The following is an 8,181-nucleotide window of genomic DNA, read 5'->3' as shown; positions in this document are numbered from 1 at the left end:
CTTTAAATCTTTCATTTCAAGAGATTTTATTTCTTAAAGGAACCCTCCTAGATTATGAAAGAAGACAAAGGAAAACATGATGAAGTTAGAATCATTGTACTTTAAACCCTCAGGTTTCAAATGGACTTCCTGGTATTGAAAATGAAAATACTGGCACTCTCACACTTCCTCTAATATTACACCTCTGCATGTCTCAACTTAGTTTTGTTGTTACAGTAAACAAAACTAGTTATGTTTATTTTAGAAAACCCAAAAAAGATAATTTTTATTCAAAGTTATTTTCCAACTTCCACAGAAGGGGAACAAAGAATTCTGATGGTCATCTTAAAAATCAAAGCTATTCTGATCTTTTAGGATTCTGCAGAAAAAAAAGCTGCACTTTTTTGTGGGAGTTTTTATAGAGGACAGTGTTCATAGAGTTCACTTGAAGTTCAGGTACATACATACATGAACTAGCCAAGCCTTCAGATTTATTTTAATCATCTCAAACATATTTCACAATTTTTGACAAACATAAAGGCTTACATTTCAGATGAGTCAGACAGTTTAACAGCACCAGAGCCTTAATTTCTTTAGCTTGAATGAAAGGAAAGTAGGCAGAGAAATATAGTAGTAGATAAAGATAGAGCATTGTCAAGTTTTATATTACTGGAAACCTCATCTGAACCTGAGGTTAGTAAATATAATCTGTATAAGTCTGTTTTCATGCTGCTGATAAAGATATACCTGAGACTGGGCAATTTACAAAAGAAAGAGGTTTAATTGGACTTACAGTTCCACATGGCTGGGGAAGCCTCACAATCATGGCAGAAAGCAAGGAGGAGCAGGTCACATCTTATGTGGATGGCAGGAGGCAAAGAGAGCAGTGCAGGGGAACACCCATTTTAAAACCATCACATTTCGTGCAACTCATTCACTATCATGAGAACAGCACAGGAAAGACCTGCCCCCATGATTCAATCACCTCCCACCTGGTCCTTCTCAAAACATGTGGGAATTCAAGACAGAGATTTGGGCGGGGCCACAGCCAAACTGTATCATTCTGCCCCTGGCCCTTCTGAAATCTCATGTCCTCACATTTCAAAATCAGTCATGCCTTCCCATCAGTCCCCCAAAATCTCAGCTCATTTCAGCATTAACCCAGAAGTCCAAGTTTAAAGTCCCATCTAGACAAGGCAGGTCCCTTCACCTATGAGCCTGTAAAATCAAAAGCAAGTTAGTTACTTCCTAGATACAATGGAGATACAGGCATTAGGTAAATACAGCCATTCCAAATGGGAGAAATTGGCTAAAACAAAGGAGTACAGGCCCCATGCAAGTCTGAAATCCAGCCGAGCAGTCAAATCTTAAAGTTCTAAAATGATCTCCTTTAACTCCACGTCTTGCATCCAGGTCACACTGATGCAAGAGATGGGTTCCCATGGTCTTGGGCAGCTCCACCCCTGTGGCTTTGCAGGATACAGCCCCCCTCCTAGCTGATTTCATGGGCTGGCATTGAGTGCCTGTGGCTTTTCCAGGTGCATGGTGCAAGCTGTCAGTGGATCTACCATTCTGGGGTCTAGAGGACAGTGGCCCTCTTCTCACAGCTCCACTAGGCAGTGCCTCAGTAGGGACTCTTTGTGGGGGCTCCAACCCCACATTTCCCTTTTGCACTGCCCTTGCAGAGGTTCTGCATGAGGGCCTTGCCCCTGCAGCAAACTTTTGCCTGGGCATCCAGGCATTTCCATACATCTTCTGAAACCTAGGCAGAGGTTCCCAAACCTCAATTATTGACTTCTGTGCACCCACATGCCCAATACCACATGGAAGCTGCCAAGGCTTGGGCTTGCACCCTCTGAAGCCATGGCCTGAGCTCTAAGTTGGCCCCTTTCAACCACAGCTGGAGCAGCTGGGACAAAGGCCACCAAGTCCTTAGACTGCACACAGCATGGGGACCCTGGGCCCCGGCCCACAAAACCACTTTTTCCTCCTGGGCCTCCATGTCTGTGATGGGAGGGGCTGCCATGAAGGTCTCTGACATGGCCAGGAGAGATTTTCCCCATAGTCTTGGGGATTAACATTAGTCTTCTTGCTACTTATGCAAATTTCTGCAACCGGCTTGAATTTCTCCCCAGAAATTGGTTTTTTAAAAATTTTCTATTGCATAGTCAGGCTGCGAATTTTCCAAACTTTTATGCTCTGCTTCCCTTATAAAACTGAATGCCTTTAACAGCACCCAAGTCACCTCTTGAATTCTTTGCTGCTTAGAAATTTCTTCTTCCAGATACCCTAAATCATCTCTCTCAAGTTGAAAGTTCCACAAATCTTTAGGGCAGTGGCAAAATGCCGCCAGTCTCTGTGCTAAAACAGAACAAGAGTCACCTTTGCTCCAGTTCCCAACAAATTCCTTATCTCTATCTAGACCACCTCAGCCTGGACCTTATTGTTCATATCACTATAGGTATTTTTCTTAAAGCCATTCAACAAGTCTCTAGGAAGCTCCAAACTTTCCCACATTTTCCTGTCTTCTTCTGAGCTCTCCAAACTGTTCCAACCTCTGCCTGTTACCCAGTTCAAAAGTTACTTCCACACTTTTGGATATCTTTTCAGCAACTCTACTGGTACCAATTTACTGTATTAGTCCGTTTTCATGCTGCCGATAAATACATACCCAAGACTGGGCAATTTACAAAAGAAAGAGGTTTAATTGGACTTACGGTTCCACATGGCTGGGGCAGCCTCACAATCATGGCAGAAAGCAAGGAGGAGCAGGTCACATCTTATGTAAATGGCAGCAGGCAAAGAGAGAGCTGTGCAGGGAAACGCCCCTTTTTAAAACCATCAGATCTCATGAGACTCATTCACTATCAGGAGAACAGCACAGGAAAGACCTGCCCCCGTGATTCGATCACCTCCAATTGGGTCCCTCCCACAACACGTGGGAATTCAAGATGGGAGATCTGGGCAGGGACAAAGCCAAACCATATCACAACCTTTCTTTAGACAGCCAGGTCATAAATATACTGTAACCCCTAGATCCTATTATCAGAAAAAAAAAATGTGTGACTATCATCTTATGGCTTTTGCAAAAGGTTCTCTAGAAGGCAATGTTCCTAGAGTCTGTTCATGTTTATAAAAGCTGTTGGTGGACCTAAAACTTCAACTACATCTCGGTATAAGTTTCTATTTAGAATATTATCATTTGGTATTACATGTTGCTGTGGAAAAAACTGAGGACAGTCTATTTTTTTCTTCTTCTCTTCTGTAGATCAATGGTTCTTAAAAGTATGACATGTTGCTGTGGAAAAAAAACTGAGGACAGTCTATGTTTTTTTTTTTCTTCTTCTTCTGTAGATCAATGGTTCTTAAAAATATGACCCCTGGATTAGCAACATCAATATCACCTAAGAATTTGTTAAAATGCAAATTCTCAGGCCCATTTTATGGCTACAGAATTAGAAATTCCGAGTATAAAGTTGAGTAGCCTGTTTTAACAATACATCCAGGTACTTCTCATGCACACTAAAGTGTGATAACTAATTAAATATTTACCTTTTCTGCCTGAGTGCTTGCAGAAGTTTTGCCTTGAAATTCAATAACCTAATCCAGGATATAATTGAGAGCTCTTTATCAAAATTTTCTATATTCATCTTTGAATATGTACTCTAGCTGGTAAAGGATGCAGAGTGAACAAATAAATCACTTGGCTTTTATGACTGGATGACCGTACATTTTCCCAACATGTTTATTACTAGTGCCTCCTTTCACTCTCAAAATTGTTCTAGTTGGAGTGATCAATTATATGGTCACCCTACTTATGACCAGTGATTCCAGTGGTTTTCAAAATATGTATGGCTGATCAAGATGCTGGGGGATTCTGTGGAAGCCCTGATAAGAGAATTAGAGGAGAGGCCCATAGCATTTTGGAGCAAAATCGTGCCTGATTTGAAAATTAATTGCCCTCATTTTGAGAGATAGCATTTGGCTTGCTATTGGGTCATAGTAGAGAGCAAACACCTACTTGACTGTAGGACAGGAGGACACTCAAGTCAGTTCCCCACATGAATTTGGTGTCTTATCTATCACCATAGAGTCCGGCATGGCAGCAACACTCCTCCAGCATGTGGTATATTGACCTTAAGCAGGTCCTAAAGTCAAGAGTAAATTGGATGGACAGGTGGCTATCATTCCTGGTGTGCCTACTGCCATCACACTGCCATCTTACTCTCATCTATACCTGAGCCACATGGAGTGTTCTCTATGATCAGTTGATTGAAAAAGAAAAACATGTGAAACTAGTTTATAAATGGTTCTCCATGAAAACTGGAGATAAACTTCTGCAGTGCAGCAGCCCCACCAAGGGGTGGAATTCCTTCCAATGGGCAGAATTTTAAGCAGGCTATCTCACTGCCCATTTTGCCTAAAAGAGAGATGACCCAAGGAACAGATCTACAGTAATGCAGGGATTGGGGCTAATGATTGGCAGGTCAGAGATACACAAGGAGTAAGATATAAGGATGTATAACAAGTTGGCCTGAAGAAAGAGGTATGTGAAGGGATCTCTTAAAGTAAACTCAGAGTGTGAGAATATTTGTGTCCTATGTAAATACTCACCAAATGACTTTTATTGCAGAGAAAACATTCTTTACCCAGGTAAACATGACTACCCTCCAATTTCCGCATGCAGGGCTCTATGATCAATTATTCAATGACAAAGATTCCTGTGGGTCAAATCATTATAATTACCCTACCAGCCTTTCTCCTATTAAAATAAGCAGGCCAAATTGTTTCTGGTATATTGGTGTAATTCATTAGTCTCTGCCGCCTGAGATGTCATCATTCTTATTGAAATCATAGAGACTATTTCAATATTGGTATTTTCCAACTTCATCTCTGGCATACAGAAATCAGCCACAATGGTGCTTTTCAAATATTTTGGTACTACCTTCATTTATGCTTTTCTCTATGCTCTTATTGAAACTGCCTTTGCAAAATCATGACAGTAAGAGAAATTTGACATAGTTGACTCCATCTTGCTTCTGATCTCCAAGCTGTCCTTGGTCATTGCTGGGCATAGGCCAAGCTAACTTTGGAAATGATTTATAGTTTTACCCAAAACAAAGATTATAATAGTCCTTTCGAAAACTAAACTGCCTTTATAAAAGTAATGAAAGTCCAGAAGGTTGGGATTGTGAAAGGGGCCTGAATTCTGAAAAGATAGGCATAGTTTCTATAATTCCTTACTGCTCAGGGGTCATGTAGCCAGAAGTCACAAGACTTGTGACTTTTCTAACTGTTCCTATAAGTAATATCACTATTGTACAACCTAAGATTGTTTTTTTAAGATGCTTTTCAGACTGATACCACCTGGACTCATGACTTATGACTCAGCGAATCCTATTGCCCCAAACAGAGGCGGACTCAGCACGTGAAGATTGTTTTCCACACCCCTATGATTTCATCCTCAACCAATCAGCAGCACCCATTCCCTAGTCCCCGCCCACCAAATTGTCCATAAAATCCCTAACCTCCAAGTCTTTGGGGAGACTGATTTGAGTGATAAATTTGTTCTCCCGAGTCAGCCAGACTCACATCAATTAAACTCTTTCTGTCCTGCAATGTTGAGGTCTCAGTGGGTTGATTTTTGTCTGTTCAGTGGGCAAGAAGAACCCATTGGGTGATTACATTATGACAGGTATGTCTTCAGGGATGGAATGGCTGAGTGAGTAACACAAAACAAATTCACTTTAACATTCTGATAAAAGAAAAATAGCTCAGGGCAATGGCAAAATTTAGCAGGCCCAGAGAAACACTGGTATGGACTTTAGTCATACCCCTTACCCATGTCCAAAGGCAATTACTTAAAGACATTTTGTTCCTGATAGCTGCCTCACTCATTATCTTCAGGTTCCTGGAATTTGTGATACAAAGAACAGTGTACAGCCAATTAATAGCTTGCATTGTTTTAAGGTAAATTGTTTGTAAAGAACTCAGGAACTGCCTCTTCTTTTTTCCTTAAAAACCTACTTGTAACTGCTGTGAATCAGAGTGTATATTCAGGGCAACTTGAATCTATGCTCCCTGGTGGCCATCCACAAGCTTTAGGCCCAAATAAACTCTCTACTTAATCATATTTTCTGAATCTAGTTATTTAAGGTTGACAATTCTTATCTCCCTAAATCTTTCTTTCTCTACGAGGGATTTTTGAAGTCTCAATTCAACATAGGCCAAAGTAAATATAATTTTCAGTCTACCACCAAAAAACAAAAAACAAACAAAAAAAGAGAACTCTTCCAACTGTATGTGTTAGACATTGAATGCAGAATCTTTTGTAAGTGCACCTATATAGTAATTTCAACCTAATGTAATCACCTCATGGGTTCTTCCTGCCCACTGCACAGACAAAGCCAATTCACCGAAACCATGGCATTGTAATAAATAGAGTTTAATTGACATGAGGCCAGCCATGCCACATGGGAGATGGAGTTATTACTCAAATCAATCTCCTGGAAAATTCAGAGGCTAGAGTCTTTCCAAGGATAGTTTGGTGGGCCCAGGAGTCTGAGTGGGGCCATAGAAGTTGTTGACAGGTGGCCAGTGGAAACAGAAATGCAAAAACCTGAAAAGACATCTCAAAAGGCCAATCTTAGTCTCTATAATAGTGATGTTATCTGCAGGAATAATTGGGGAAGTTGCAAATCTTGTGACTTCTGGAGTATGGCTGGTAATCCACACCTTAGTAGAATTCAGTCTCCTTTTATCTTCCTAACCTGATGGCCTTTCATTAGCTTTAGAAAGGCGATGTAGCTTTGGAGAAGGGCTACTATTATTTAAACTATAAACTAAATATCTCCTAAATTTAGCCTGGTCCAAGCCCAAGAATGATTAAATTAACCCTTTTCCCCTTTAGAGAAAAAAAGTGCAGCTCACTGCCAGCACTCATTTAATTTTATATAAACACGCTCTTTGTGGCTGAAGCAAATTTGACTGATTTTCAATGTGAAAATAAAATATAAAGACGTTTTTGGAGTTATTTCTAAACAGAATTAACATCAGAATCATCTGAATCATAAGAATAATCTATTTCAGAAAAATCGGATTCATCAAATGAATCTTCAGCTGACAACTGTTTGAGAACGATGTTAACATCATGCATAGGAATGCTACATTTTCTAGAATTTGACATTTTCAGCAATTGAGAATTACTATATTTTGTAAATGGAAATACCACTACTAAAAACAGAATACTATAGAGTGATGTCTTTTGTTTCCAAAGTTGATATACTAGAGCGATCCAAAAATAATAATAAAAGTGAGATATTTTGTGGCAAAGTTATCTCGCGGTAAGCACTGCAGCTGCAAGTGCCACCAGCAAGTATTCTTAGGGCAAAGGGGAAAAGGGTTAAGGACAATTTGGAGGTTAAAGACAAGATGGGGGTTGGTTAGATCAGATCTCTTTCACTGTCGTAATTTTCTTAGTGTTATAATTTTTGCAAAGGCAGTTTCACTAACTTAAATTTATATCCCTGGGGCATTACCCTTATAATTCCATTTCATGTATATTCCCCCAGGTTTTTACCCATAAAACCTACTTCTGTTTGGTAAATTTTTTGCTATATAGGCCCTCTTGTTGCAAATTTGACTTTGTAAACGGCCCTTGGGCTCTGGGAGGAAAGCAACTGTTGGGCCATGTGGTTGTATCTTTAGTTTTGTAAGGAATTGCCAAACTGTTTTATAATGTGGCTATATCTTTCCACACTTCCAGCACAATGTATGAGTGATCCAGTTTCTTAGCACCATAATCAGAATTTACTGTTGCTACTATTTTTTAGCTATCCTGATAGATGTGTAGTGATATTTTATTCTGGTTTTGAAGCAGTGTCATTGTCTGGGGTAAATCCTTGAGGTTTGTTGTCTCATGTCAAGGGAATCAAGGACATGGACACACAAGTAGTGAATTTAAGAGTGGAAGTTTAATAGGTGAAAGAAAGAGAACAGAGAATAGCTCTCTCCCCTGCAGAGAGAGAGGGGTGCCCAGGTGGGTCTTCTGGTTCCATGGTGAAGTGCATGGGGTTTTATAGACTGGCTTGAGGAGGCAGTGTCTGATTCACATAGGGCCCAAAGATTGGTTGGACCAGGTGTGCCATTTACATAGCAAGCGAGGAAGGTGGCCACCCCACCCTAATCTTTTATAATGCAAAT

The 8,181-nt window shown here is 40.3% G+C and overlaps 1 protein-coding gene across 1 annotated transcript in view; it reads right to left on the bottom strand.

The window, feature by feature from the left end:
• Positions 1-744: 744 nt before the first annotated feature.
• SLC15A2 (solute carrier family 15 member 2) overlaps positions 745-8,181 on the bottom strand; it is an 83,880-nt gene continuing 76,443 nt past the window's right edge. Inside the window, exons 24-25 of the transcript XR_010155315.1 lie at positions 2,697-2,789; positions 745-1,197 (exon numbers count right to left, since the gene is read on the bottom strand). The gene's annotated coding sequence lies outside the window, so the exon portion shown is untranslated. The remainder of the gene's footprint in view (positions 1,198-2,696; positions 2,790-8,181) is intronic.

Source organism: Pan troglodytes, chromosome 2 (assembly GCF_028858775.2).
Source record: "Pan troglodytes isolate AG18354 chromosome 2, NHGRI_mPanTro3-v2.0_pri, whole genome shotgun sequence".
Lineage (NCBI taxonomy): Eukaryota > Metazoa > Chordata > Mammalia > Primates > Hominidae > Pan > Pan troglodytes.
Note: the sequence above shows the minus strand (reverse complement) of the source record. Positions and strands in the feature narration are given on the sequence as shown.